Source organism: Dermacentor albipictus, chromosome 2, assembly GCF_038994185.2.
Source record: "Dermacentor albipictus isolate Rhodes 1998 colony chromosome 2, USDA_Dalb.pri_finalv2, whole genome shotgun sequence".
NCBI lineage: Eukaryota > Metazoa > Arthropoda > Arachnida > Ixodida > Ixodidae > Dermacentor > Dermacentor albipictus.
Window position 1 is genome coordinate 99,252,252 of NC_091822.1, and position 12,653 is coordinate 99,264,904.

Here is a 12,653-nt window from a genome sequence, read left to right on the forward strand (position 1 = left end):
GATTCTATTAACATTTTTTGACAACCGGAACTTAGGTAATTTATTCATAGCACGCATAAACAATTGAATTTAAATTTCGTTGCGCAAATCTGGTCTCTCGGGCACATGTAAAAGGAAACGTCGGAAGATGCTCAACACGAATGAAGCCATTAAAGAGGGTTCTGTGAACAAAGATGACGACATTGACAATGACAATGACAATGAAGAGCGTTGAAGAGACAATGAAGGTGGTTAGATGCTAGTCACTTCACCCTCAATGCCAGCAAATGTGCTGTTCTCGTATTTCCGATACGTGACATAGTGCACATTTCATTGTCTTACCACCTTCAAGACATACCACATGTGGAATCTGTTAAAAACCTCGGAATTATTTATAACGCCTCTCTCAACTGGCGCTCACACATAGATCATTTGACTGGGAAAGGTACCCGTGCAATTGGCATATTGCGTAGGCTGAGCAGTCGTCGAATAGGATTGAGAAGAGATACACTCCTAATGATATGTCGTGTGCACGTTCGCCCTGTATTAGAATTTGGTTGCGTGCTCTTCTCTGGAGCTCCAGCCTACATATCCCGTCCTCTAATCCTCTTAGAAAGAGAAGCCTTACGTCTGTGTTTAGGTCTTCCTAAATTTGTTGCAAATTCTATTCTTTATCTAGAATCCCGTGTTCCGCCACTTTCGTGCAGGTTCCGGCTTTTGACGGTGCAGACGTTCTTAAGGATTTACGAATCACCACCGCGTCATTCCCAAATAATCTTTATTTCACAACCTGCGTTGTTTTTCGGTGTCATCTGGCCGCGACTACATAACCCGCAAATTATATTCGTGCAAAAATTACTTGACTCCTTGGGCGTGCGCACATGCGATGTTCTTCCTATTACCGACAGAGCTGTTCCCACGAATATTCAATTTGATGACATCTTTCCTAATAATGCTAAATTACTTCCACACCGTATTTTAGACGGTATATTACAAGATCACCTGAAAAACCTTCAGACAAACGTTGTAATTGCAACAGATGCTTCACAATGTGAAGAAAAGTCAGGTGTAGGAATATTTTCCCCGATTCTCGATTGGGCATTTTCTCTTCGGCTGCCAGATTTCATACCGATTTTTTTAGCCGAATTCATGGCCGTGGTGCTGGCATTACGCAAATTAGGACCATCAATTACGTCAGCTGTGATAGTTACTGATTCTTTATTATTGTGCTCATCCCTTACTGCTTCTAGTGATTCTCTCGTGGTGAGGACATTTCAATCATTGGTACCTGGTTACTTGAGAAGCGTGCGTTTGATTTGGGTGCCCGGCCATAAAGGACTAATCATTAATGAAATTGCAGACTCTCTAGCCAAGGCATCGATAAGTGGCCCAATTCTTCCTTGCTGCCCTTTCACTGCTTATGTAACTGCAGCTAGATTTCGCAGGAGTATCATTATACAGTCAGTATCAGGCTCCGCAATTACTAACTCTATGGATTACGGACATCTCCTGCACCCTTGGAACAGAGATTTTTGCCGAACACGGAAAATTGAAGTGTCCCTCACGAAGCTGCGCTGCCGTATACCTGCATTGAACTTCTACCTCCACAGGTCTGGTCTGGTCCCCTCACCATTATGCTCATCGTATCCAGCTTTTCTGGACACAAGGGTTTAGTTCGCGTGAATGCCACCACGTGGCGTACTCACCTTAAACTTTTCAAACTTCCCGCGGTGACGCGTGATGACGTCAACCAAACAAAAATAAAAAAGGAAAAGCTATCCCTGCGCATTGAACTTCGCCACAATGCTTGTCCCGCCGGCGTTATCAGTGTTCTTGATCAAGCGTATTCGCTCGTCGCCTGGAAATTACTCGTCATCCAGCGTTTACTCGCGACGAGCAATTGTTGATTCTGGGCTTTTGATTCGGTTCTTTTTTTTTCTTCTCTTTTCCTTTTCTTTTTCTTTTTTTTTCATTCTACGGAGTAAAGAAGCTAGCCTAACCATCAGAAGCACTTCGGCGCAGCCTTTCTTCAATCGGCATACATTGTTAACGTCCGAACATCGCACAGCGCCTACTAGAGACGTCGTCGTGGATGGATTTTGATTTTCCCTTATCAAATTCGTTAAGGTGCACACAATTATTTCACTAGCGACTTTGCAATGCGCACTGATGGGCTATTGCCGCAGCTGCAAATCTAGATGTGCTTAAGTATTAATACATATACATGGATATGTTGGTTTTTCACCTTGACACAAAAGTCACGAAACAAGAGTTGAGCAGACTGTCCCTGTGTCGTCGCAGGGTGTGAGAGGGGGCTAGTTGGTATTTCATGCTAAAGTGACTAGCGCAAGAGTGGACACGGGACACTAAAGAGGCGACAAGGATAAGCGCAAACCACCAACTGCGCGCTTGTCCTTGTAGCGTCTTTAGTGTCCCCTGTCCACTCTTGCGCTAGTCACTTCATGTCGTCATCCGTTAGTATGCTATGGCCGAAGCTGCTCGCAATATTACGTCACATTTACTGGACACCAGGCCAGGTACACCCTTGGGTACGACATATACACTACTTGCACTTAGCTTCCAAAGTAGTCTCCTATGGCGGTTATCCACGTGCGTGAAGCAAGAGCGCTATTTAAAATTATTTTGCAGTAATATATGCGGGATTTGTATGTTCTCCACATTCGCTACAATGTTGCCGTTCCGCCTTTATTATATAGCCGCAATGTAGACTAGCAACTATCGAACGCCATAAAGGCTATCCACATATTAAACCCTTAATTACCATCGGTTATCTTCCCTCCTCATTACATGTCCTGCCCATGCCAGTTTCTTTTTCTTGATTTCAACTAAGATGTCATTAACTCGCGTTTGTTCCCTCACCCAATCTGCTCTTTTCTCATCCCTTAACGTTACACCCATCATTCTTCTTTCAATAGCTCGTTGCCTCGTCCATAATTTAAGTAGAATCCTTTTCGTAAGCCTCCAAGTTTCTGCCCCGTAGGTGAGTACTGGTAAGACACAGCTATTATACACGGACTGGATTCCAAGGCAAGGGAAGCGTAGCAGGGGGCGGTAGAAAGTTAGGTGGGCGGATGAGATTAAGAAGTTTGCAGGGGCGACATGGCCACAATTAGTAGATGAATGGGGTTGTTGGAGAAGTATGGGAGAGGTCTTTGCCCTGCAGTGGGCGTAACCAGGATGATGATGATGATGATGATGATGACGACATATTCAAAGACCTCGCGCGCAACTCCTGACACTTAATTGTATTCAAGAGTTGTGCGACTGCCCAGGACATCCTTAACGAATGTTACATAACGCATTATGAATATTTACTTGCCAAAACCACGATTTCATTATGAGGCACGCCATAGTAGAGGATTCGGGAATAATTTAGACCACTTGGAATTTTTAACGTGCGCCTAACCCTAAGTATGCGGGTTTTTGCATTTCACACCCATTGAAATACGGCTGCCGTGGTTAGGATTCGATCCTGAGACCTCGTGATTAGCAGCCGAACCAGATAAAAGCTAAGCAACTACGGATGGAAAGCAATGTTGGCAGTAGGAGGAAGGTGACAGCCTGCACGTGAGACAATTTGTTCCCATCCTAATTGCGAGAGAATTGGTACCATCTGTCCAAGAATGACACCGTAGAATGCACTGTATTCAATGTGATGGAGTCCGCGTCCAATATTTCAGACCCTAATCATACTGTAATTACTGACGACCAGGCATCTCGCTAATACGTGCAGTCGTTTGACAGCTGCCGAGCGCTGGCGTCGGCCACAGGACCTACTTGACCTTTGTTCAACACTTGCCGACATACTCGCCTTATTTCGCACCATTGCGTTTCAGCTAAACTGCTTCAACAGCCGATTTATTTGTGCCAGAATTTGGCCACCCTGTCAACGTTATGGTTTCTTATTTTTAAGTCATCTTTTATATTTAGGCTAAGGCTGTCGTGAAATTTCCAGCGGTTTCACCTTTCCCAAAATTCTCGCATTTTTGTCGGCCTCTGTTAATATTTTGGAGGATTTTTAATAGACGTTGAAACCATTGCATGGCCCCCTGACCAAGCTGCTAAAAAAGTCATTTTATATCCCTGAGGTCTTGTGCAAGCTTCCGCCTTCTTGCCGTTCATCAACCTCCTGATTTCCCTGTCAGCTGTATTCAATTTTGACGACTCCATTCCCACGGAAGTTGGCGACGATATGTCCATGGGACTAAAGCCATTTAAATCAAGTCTACTGTGGATACTACAGCCGCTTTTGCTTACTGTGGATGGAAATGTTGGGCTAATGAGCGCCATTCTGAAGCATCTAAACTGATAGTCACAAAATTATGCGGATCCGACGTATGTGCGAATCGAAGTAAGCAAAGCTTTCTGTGTTTGTTGTCATTGTTAAACGTAATCTCCACAGAGTAGTCAGGCACCCTCTAATGAAATGCTGTCAATGTTTGCCTGATTACGCCCGCCATTGTGATGCAAATAAACGTATCTCCAACTCATTTTCTCAGAAATAAACGCTGAATGAAACGCTGACGTCATTCTGAACAAGATCAACAAACGCCCTAGTGCTCGATCTTATGATGCCCCTACTCGTAAGCTTATCTTCGTGATTTAGTTATTTGGGGGGGGGGGAGGGCGAGAGCGATGTGTTCTTATCCCGTAGAAACATCCCTCGGACGTCTCTGATGTGCTCGTTTTTATTCTTAAGTACCCAATGAAAACTGTCATCGCTGCAAATTCATGATGTCCTGGTGGCAGGCCACCATGGCATGCCGCGCCAGTATGACCACGCTGATTCATTTGCGTTGGCATATACTATTTGGTTGTTGTGTTCATATAGGAGGTTGTGGCCAAGTACTGCACCAGGGTGGCCAATCCTGCTCTGGTGAGGGAGTGCTTTACCGGTTCTGGTCACCGGGATCAGGCCACACTCCAGGCCTGTTTGTGCAATTTTATCAACACGCGGATTTTTTTTTATAGATTGTACAAGTCTACGCTCCTACATCCAGTCATGATGACCAGGAAGTCGAAAGCTTTTATGAAGACGTGGAATCGGCGATGGCTAGAGTGAAAACCAAATACACTATACTAATGGGCGACTTTAATGCCAAGGTAGGCAAGAAGCAGGCTGGAGACAAGGCAGTGGGGGAATATGGCATAGGCGCTAGGAATAGCAGGGGAGAGTTATTAGTAGAGTTTGCGGAACAGAATAATATGAGGATAATGAATACATTCTTCCGCAAGCGGGATAGCCGAAAATGGACGTGGAGGAGCCCGAACGGCGAGACTAGAAATGAAATAGACTTCATACTCTGCGCTAACCCTGGCATCATACAAGATGTAGACGTGCTCGGCAAAGTGCGCTGCAGTGACCACAGGATGTTACAAACTCGAATTAGCCTAGACCTGAGGAGGGAAAGGAAGAAACTAGTACATAAGAAGCCGATTAATGAGTTAGCGGTAAGAGGGAAAATAGAAGAATTCCAGATCAAGCTACAGAACAGGTATTCAGCTTTAACTCAGGAAGAGGACCTTAGTGTTGAAACAATGAACGACAATCTTGTGGGCATCATTAAGGAGTGTGCAATGGAAGTTGGTGGTAACTCCATTAGGCAGGATACCAGCAAACTATCGCAGGAGACGAAAGATCTGATCAAGAAACGCCAATGTATGAAAGCATCTAACCCTACAGCTAGAATAGAACTGGCAGAACTTTCGAAGTTAATCAACAAGCGCAAGGCAGCTGACATAAGGAAGTATAATATGGATAGAATTGAACATGCTCTCAGGAACGGAGGAAGCCTAAAAACAGTGAAGAAGAAACTAGGAATCGGCAAGAATCAGATGTATGCGTTAAGAGACAAAGCCGGCAATATCATTACTAATATGGATGAGATAGTTCAAGTGGCTGAGGAGTTCTATAGAGATTTATACAGTACCAGTGGCACCCACGACGATAATGGAAGGGAAAATAGTTTCAAAGAATTCGAAATCCCAAAGGTAACGCCGGAAGAAGTAAAGAAAGCCTTGGTAGATATGCAAACGGGGAAGGCAGCTGGGGAGGATCAGGTAACAGCAGATTTGTTGAAGGATGGTGGGCAGATTGCTCTAGAGAAACTGGCCATCCTGTATACGCAATGCCTCATGACCTCGAGCGTACCGGAATCTTGGAAGAACGCTAACATAATCCTAATTCATAAGAAAGGAGACGCCAAAGACTTGAAAAATTATAGACCGATCAGCTTACTGTCCGTTGCCTACAAACTATTTACTAAGGTAATCGCAAATAGAATCAGGAACACCTTAGACTTCTGTCAACCAAAGGACCAGGCAGGATTCCGTAAAGGCTACTCAACAATAGACCATATTCACACTATCAATCAGGTGATAGAGAAATCTGCGGAATATAACCAACCCTTATATATAGCTTTCATTGATTACGAGAAAGCATTTGATTCTGTCGAAACCTCAGCAGTCATGGAGGCATTACGGAATCAGGGTGTAGACGAGCCGTATGTAAAAATACTGAAAGATATCTATAGCGGCTCCACAGCCACCGTAGTCCTCAATAAAGCAAGCAACAAAATCCCAATAAAGAAAGGCGTCAGGCAGGGAGATACGATCTCTCCAATGCTATTCACAGCATCTTTACAGGAAGTATTGGGGATTAAAGTTAATGGAGAGTACCTTAGTAACTTGCGATTCGCTAATGATATTGCCTTGCTTAGTAACTCAGGGGATGAATTGCAATGCATGCTCACTGATGTGGAGAGGCAAAGCAGAAGAGTGGGTATAAAAATTAATCTGCAGAAAACTAAAGTAATGTTTAACAGTCTCGGAAGAGAACAGCAATTTACAATAGGCAGCGAGGCACTGGAAGTCGTAAGGGAATACACCTAGTTGGGGCAGGTAGTGACGGCGGATCCGGATCATGAGACGGAAATAATGAGGAGGATAAAAATGGGCTGGGGTGCGTTTGGCAGGCATTCTCAGATCATGAACAGCAGGTCACCATTATCCCTCAAGAGAAAAGTATATAATAGCTGCGTCTTACCAGTACTCACCTACGGGGCATAAACCTGGAGGCTTACGAAAAGAGTTCTACTCAAATTGAGGACAACGCAACGAGCTATGGAAAGAAGAATGATAAGTGTAACGTTAAGGGATAAGAAAAGAGCAGATTGGGTCTGGGAACAAACTCGAGTTAATGACATCTTAGTTGAAATCAAGAAAAAGAAATGGGCATGGGCAGGACATGTAATGAGGAGGGAAGATAACCGATGGTCATTAAGGGTTACGGACTGGATCCCAAGAGAAGGGAAGCGTAGCAGGGGGCGGCAGAAAGTTAAGTGGGCGGATGAGATTAAGAAGTTTGCAGGGACGGCGTGGCCACAATTAGTACATGACCGGGGTTGTTGGAGAAATATGGGAGAGGCCTTTGCCCTGCAGTGGGCGTAACCAGGCTGATGATGATGATACTATTTGGTGCGTCATACTTCGCCACATTCATTTTTCAAGCTACACCAGAGCTTGAAAAGGGCGGCCAACTCACTACGTGCCTTTTCTCTGTTTACTTCCGGAAAGTATGTGTCTATCGCTGTGGTTACCAAATACGCCCAGCGGTATGCTACCACTGAAGCCTTTCTGTCGGCTGAGCAACTGAAGTCGCAGGCTTTCTTCGACACAACGTCGACGTTCAATATGGCTATCCTCAATTATTTTTCGCGGACTTCACTCACCGCCTTCTCTCCAATGTCATCTCCTATACTACTCGCTCCTGCAAGACACAACGCAAACACGCAACGACCTTAATGAAGTATCAATAACACGCTAGTTGAAATGCTGTCGACGTATATTTCCGCTGAGAACCAGGATTGGAGCATGGTCCTGTCTATGGTGACATTATCGGTCTACAGCTTCGCTCAACAACACCGATCGTTACCCATCACTTTTTTTTGCCGACAAGAGTATAGCGTATCTCCTCTGAATGTACTTTCGGCTTTAAGTGGGACCTTGCACGCCCGCTTATTCTGTTACGTTGACGGCGACCGTTGTCGTCAGGCTGTCGCCTAATTCTGAGCGTCGCAGTCACCAGAGTGCAGAGAAAGCTGTCTTCCCAAACAAACCACCGGGATTCGAGCCCATCTCCCAAATGCAGCATCTTGCATTTGAGAGATGGGCACTCTAACCATTACGCTACCACCGGCTCCACCAATTTCCGTTTATCTGCCTTCCCACTTCTCGTTTTTGCCGCAGACGCAGGAAGAACGGATGCAGAAACGAAAAAAAAAGTAAAGATTGCTTGAGCCGCCAGTGACGCATGACTTTAACTTTGGCAGGTTACCCTCATTGGAGCGCATGTAGGCTTGCGGCTTCGTGCAGATAGTGGGTCGCCTCAGCTTTATTGTAAATTTGCTTTCACCAACTCTTTCCAGCTAGAACTGAAACGCCGGACAAAAATGAGACATACCGTTGAATAATTTTCTTGTTTTCTACGTTTAAAGCACAAACGCTCATTAACACAAATAGTGATTTTTTTAAGAAATGGCATAAGGATTCTGTATTTCAAGGTCATGTTTTGTCAATACGGCCCGGCACCACGTATCGACGAAAGGACGTCACAGTGCCGATGCACGCGGCAGGTTACTGAATGAAGAAAACAGGAAACGACTGTTTTTCAGTTCTCGCAACATATTGTACACTGAACACAAGACACCCACCACCATGACATCCTTTTTCTTTTTACAACAGCGACACACAATGACGGACTGATATACTTCCTAAAGGGGCCTCATTTCATTTTTCATCGCAGAACCGCAAGCACAGTTGCGTCGCGCATGCTTGCAGCCACGTACTGTAGCCGTGCTCCTTTTCCTCTAACAATATGGCCGCCGGCGGCTTCAAGCGCTCCCGTAGGTGGTGGATTGGACTGTCACTCCAGAAGTTTAAATACATAACCTCTTTGCATAGAAACGACGGCATGATTGTTAACATCATTGCTCTCCAGACTGATCTTGAGGAGCTAACTCATTGGTGCGGTAGATCAGATGGTAATTAACGCAGACACAACTATACATCTCAAGTTTACTTCCGCTGCTAAGGCGATTCCTAATGCTCACACAGTTAATTATACTAACATTGAAACTTCAGCGTTGGTAAAAGACCTCGGTGTAAATTTTAGCTCGTATTTATCCTGGAGCACTCATATTGAACTGATTACTACCAAACACTTAAAAAAAAACTTGGTCTTCTTAGACGCCGACTACACCAAGCCAACCAGGACACAAAACTACACGCATTCAACATGCTAATCAGGCCTGTGATAGAATACGCATCCGTGATTTGAAACCGTCATTATACCTATCTTGTTAACATGTTGAAATCCATACAAAACAAAGGCTGCTCGATTTATCCGTTTCCGTTACTCTCGGTATGAAAGTGTAACAATACTGAAAATATCGCTCCGTCTCCCGCCTCTGGTCATGCGCAGAAAACACAGCCGTTTATCTTTTTTCCATACTCTCTACCACAGCAACACACCATCCGCAAGTTCACATCTTCTCCCGGTGCCGCACACACCGGCTTGTGTAGATCACATGAAGAATACTAACCCATTTTCGCTCGGACAGAACGATACAAATACTCACCTCTGGTCCTGGCTATTGAAGAGCGGAATTCGCTTCCTTCTAGCATTGCGGCTATCGCTGGAACATCATCATTTCAAACAGCTCTTTGGTTATACTTAGAAAATTCCACTGTAGAATGATGTGCGTTTTTCTTCGTTTTTTTCATTGTGTGGGTGTGGGCCGTAACGTTCCGTGGAATATTAGATGACATCTTTTGTAACTTCTGAAGGTGCGATTTTTGTTTTGTTTCGTGGGATTAGCTACATGTGCATTTTTTTCAGTACCTGTTCCTAGCCATTTTTTCCCATGTCAACTTGTTCCTGGCTTATTAACTTGTTTATTCACGTCTTCAGCCTTTCATATTCTGTGTTGTATATTGTTAAGTTTTCTTTGATGAATCCCGCCCTATGTAACGCCCGCATTGGGCCTTTAGGGTATTGAAATAAAATAAATATTGTTGGCTTGGATATGCTTGGAACGAGGCCCAAGTTGGTACCCTGTCTTCTAACGCGTTTTTTTGTTTTCGTCTTTGTCTTGAAGGGACGCGCACCGTAACATGCTGCAATGGTGCTTGCGTTGAGCGTATGTAAGGTGAAAAACGCGGTTCTAAAATGTCTGTTCACTAACTTGTGCAGTAAACCCATGTTTATAGTATTCGCGCAATAGTAAGAGTCACGAGTATGGCAACCGTAACCGCAAGCGTCACGTTATAGCCGTAACTTGTCGCGACAGCGTAGTTGAAATTCGCTGACCCTGCCACTACGAAATACGTGGCGAGGTACGGCTGATGAATAATTAATTGCGAAGATTGGTTTTGAGTAAACGTTTGTTACCAAGAACGGCAGGTGCTTATACTACCGCAAATGACGGATGCTTGGCGGTGACTCCGATCATTTACTCGCCACATCACAGATCTACACTATAGAATTCAACTGGTTTCACCAACTCTTGCTTATACTCTCTCGCCCCTAAACTGCGACTTTGCCTGCCACCCGACCTCCAGCTTTTCCTCTCTGTTCACCACTTCTTTCCCAATCTGCTGAGACGTGCTTCCACTGATGCTTGCTCTTCTTTTTTCTCAATAAATGAAGGCATTCATTCATGCATTCCTATGTTACTGCAGAAAATAGCGTGTCTTTATCTACATAACCACCCTCTCTCTCACCTGGACTCTCCAATCGCAAAACAAAGTTTCGGTGTTGCAAATGGCTGGGCGTCACATATACAATTTTCTAGGAATGGCCAGTAGCACGGCGGGCAATTTTCGGTGGGTGACGAGACAGTATGTAGAACACCTTCTCTGCAATATCCACACTCAGTGCTCTGCTTCGTGAGCTACTATTAGCCGCTACTACGAAGTACGAAATGAAAGAAACCTAGCTGGGCTGGTCACGGACAGCTCTTTTTGGATTCGTGATGCGTCGATATAAAATATATTTATTTCTTATATAAGCCTAAATGACAGCGATATCAGCGAGGTGAGTTACGGTAGCTCGTTGGTTTTGTCTAACGACGCTCTTCATGCAGCACTTTCGTCTTATGCGGGTTTGCGAACGTGAATGAAAGACAGGAGCGTAACACGCCTTCCTGAAATTAAACATTCGGAATAACTCTTTGTTTGACGTTAGACATATGTTGAGGGCCCCCGATACGAACCACCTGCAAGTCTGTATCAGCTTGCAAAGAGGAACTCAGATTAAACGTTGCCAAGAGGATAGGCTTTTAATTATCATAAAGATATCTTCATTGAAATTCCTTACCATGAGGTGAAAGCCGACTAACAAGCATTTATATTTTCTGTGGTATTAAAACGTCCTGTTAATAAAAGGTTGCTGTGTTTTACAGCCTCCTAAATTAGGTTATAAAAATAAATTGATGCGGTAAGTGTGTAGACGCAGACGCAAGAAAAGGCCTAGTCCGTTTCCAAGTATTCACTCAATGAAGATGGAGCGCCTCTATACTCTCACATTGTAGGGATGTCAAGAACAAAACACTTCCAAAGAGTGAGTCACGAATATAACTCATTATAAGGTGAGCTTGCGCTGGAAAAGAAAACGCTCAAAGCGCAACGATGGCTGCGCGCAAAGTGCTTCCTCTGATTCCGATCTACGGATCAAGGATCAAGTTCGTCAGACTGAAATGCTCGTACATTGCAGCCCAATCTCGGGTCCTCAAATGTGACGGCGAATGTAGGCCAGTATTCGCTTCACGCGTGCAATCTGATAAGATAACGCTCTTTCGCTATTGAATCCGTGACAACATACTGGATATTAGAAACACATGCAGGCGCATCTTGAGCCAACTGATAACTTTGGAACTGCGGTTAGACGCTAAAAAAAAGCCCCCCCCCCCAAAAAAAAAAGAATGCAGTTGCTTTCAATATTAGCTGAAAAATAGTGCTTGTCGTTTGAAAAGGGCCTCCAACACTGCACAGCGGTGCCGACATACAGGAAATTCAAGCGCGAATTATCAAGCCAGCGTATCGTGGTTCAATGTATCCCAATAGTCCAGGGGCCAGTTCCACCACGGCTACTGTGTCGGAGCTCGTATTTCATGTCAGCATTATTTGTCACAAAATCACAGTATTTTTCTTTAGATCTTATCATTAGACAGCTAAAATACATTCAGCGAAAGCCTCATCTTAATATTTCAGTAGTTTTCGTTCTAACGTACACATCCGTGCTGATCCATATGTTACAAAGTACTGAAAATGTACCCAATCCTTTCCTCCAGGCAGCAGTTTTTATTACTGATGATGCCAGGAAACCGAGCCTGATGCCACCAACGCTCAGGAACCTAATCGGGAGCGCACACAATGTTCTCGCACACCTTGTGGGATGTACCGTAGCGCTGAGGTGCTTCTTATATAATATATAAGAATCGGTTGTAAAGGCAGTCGTGCAAGGTTGGGCACATGTGCTTAAGCTCATGAAGTTGATTTGTGCCAAGATAACCTGTCCAAGCTTTCACACTTACTTTATAGGAAGTCTACAACACCATCAATATGCCGGCTGCTTTTAACTGCACGAAACAAAA